This window comes from Nematolebias whitei, chromosome 21, assembly GCF_014905685.2.
Source record: "Nematolebias whitei isolate Nwh7 chromosome 21, NemWhi1, whole genome shotgun sequence".
Classification (NCBI taxonomy): domain Eukaryota; kingdom Metazoa; phylum Chordata; class Actinopteri; order Cyprinodontiformes; family Rivulidae; genus Nematolebias; species Nematolebias whitei.
This window is the reverse complement of record NC_056518.1, coordinates 12,347,938-12,350,312: the sequence shown is the minus strand read 5'-3', so window position 1 is coordinate 12,350,312 and position 2,375 is coordinate 12,347,938.

Here is a 2,375-nt window from a genome sequence, read left to right as displayed (position 1 = left end):
TTATTTATTTCATGCTGCTTATTTATTTCATGCTGCTTATTTATTTCCGGCTGCTTATTTATTTCACTCAGCTGTGTTCACAGACTCATGTTCTTGCTGCTGTTCGGCGTATTGTTCTTGTTCTGTTAGTGCTTAGCGTATTTCTTAATTAATATCTTAGATCTTATTACAGTTTTTCTTTTCAATTTATACTTTTGTTGGATGTAACCGGGACCCTGTTTACACAATTTTGTTTGGTGCGTATGACAAATAAAAACACCTTGACTTTGATCACATTTCTTCACTCTGCTGCTTTTTTATTTGCTGTACTCTACTGGTTTTTTATTTGTCATTTGTTTCTGTCAACATGTTTTTCTTTTTCTTTCTTCCAATCCACCTTATTCCTGGGGGCTCTATGTCTCTAAGTAGCAGTAAGCACTGGTTAATCATGGTAGTGGAGCGCGGACCACGGTTTATTTAAAAGTAATTTACATTCAGTTCATCAGATAAAACTTTTTTGTTGTTGATACTTATTCAACAATCATAAAGTTTACTAAAATAGCCGTGCTGCGTTCAGGTACCTGTTGTGTTCACAGCTGCAGAACAACCAGACCAAACTAAATCAGTGGCTACAACAACAGAGTTTTGAACACGGACCCAAAATAATAAAATAGTGTTCCTGTGAAAAGAGGTATAGTTCTATTTCGTATAGGCTTCGCCCTTTAAGGCTGTTGCTGCTTGTACACAGCAGCAACAGATAAAAAGATTTCACACAAAAGTTCCTAAATGTTAATAAACAATACAATATATAGGAAATAGGATGAACAATGTCAATAATAATGTTCAATATGTATTGGAACATTGAGAATGGCAGACTATTTTGTGAATATAATATTACTGTACTGTATTTATGTCCACCAGCTGATGTGATGTTCAGTGTAACACGGTGTTCAGCTGCAATGAAGCTGACTGAGATCTGATGACAGGAATATTTTTCTAACAAGCTTACTCACAATTTCAGCAGCTTTGGTTCATTATCAACAGATATGCATCAAAACTGGAGTTTTGTTTAAGTTCTAGGAAATAAAAAAAATAAAACTAGGGAGAATATAGGAAATGGAAAATAAACTTGGCCTCTTTTGTACAATGTTTTTGTGTAGACACAAATCTCCTGTTTTCATTTTGAAGGTTTCCCAATAAAAAAATATATGAGGAAGAGGAGGAAGTATCTTTGAGGAGGATTCATCTGAGCAGAGAGGATTTTAAACTGGAGGATTTTGATCAAACTGATCAGACTGTCTGACTGAGAGATGGTGTGGTACCATCGGTTCACCTTCAAAGAGTAGGTGCATCATTATAAGTTCATTAACGTTCATAAATTTACATATTTTATTGTCAGTCACAAGGTGAGACACCTCCATGTGTTTATATGAACAGGTAACTATAGACTGTAAAGTTCATATTCATTATGTTTTTTCATTTCAGCTTGAAAACTGCAGGACTACAGGAACTGAACAAAAGCTGAAGCTGCTCTGTCTGTGGCCTCTCAGGAACGTGCACGTCACACACACACTCTCAGGAACGTGCACGTCACACACACAACCTCGGCCTAATGATGTGAGTATTTCTATTTTAAACTTTTTTTTTTTCATTTACTCTTTATTTATACATTTATTTAGTCACGACAACTCATTTTCTAGAGAGATCTGTTTAGGAGCAGATGGTGGGGGTTGAGTGCCTTGCTCAGGGGCCCAGAGTGGGGCCAATGAGGGTGGAGGCAGGTGTGGGTGTTTCACCTTTTCCACCTCATTTTGATGTTGATGGTACCGGGAGTTGAACCCTCAACTTTCCAATCACAGGCCCATCTTGTAACCTCTGCGCCACCACTCCCCCACATAACATCATATCATAATGGTCATATTAAAATCTCACTGGTTTCCTTCCAGATGTGTTAAACATCTACTGGTCCTCCTGATGTTTCCAGGTGTCTGTGGTCAGTGGATGAAAAGCCTGGCATGAACAAGATGATGCTGGAGATCATCATTTGAGGAGAGCTACCACCTTCTAACTCTGAAGAACAAGAGCAGCTCAGTGATTCCCTCAAGGCTCAGTGAAGGTGCTGAGAGCTGCAGAGAGGCTGATCCATGGAGCTTCAACACAGCAACCTCCAAACATGTCCACCCTCACACACATCGTCCATGAAGACACTGGACCAGAGCACAAGATAATAAGACACTGATAACAACGACAACAATAGACATTCACAAATGATTCATACAAATTTAAGTTTTTTTTATTGTTTGTTTGTTTTACGATTGAAAAGCAGTTTGTTATCCACTGTTGTCATCACTCTTTGTTAAAATCCAGGTCTCTCTTGTAAATGAGTCCTGTTGGCT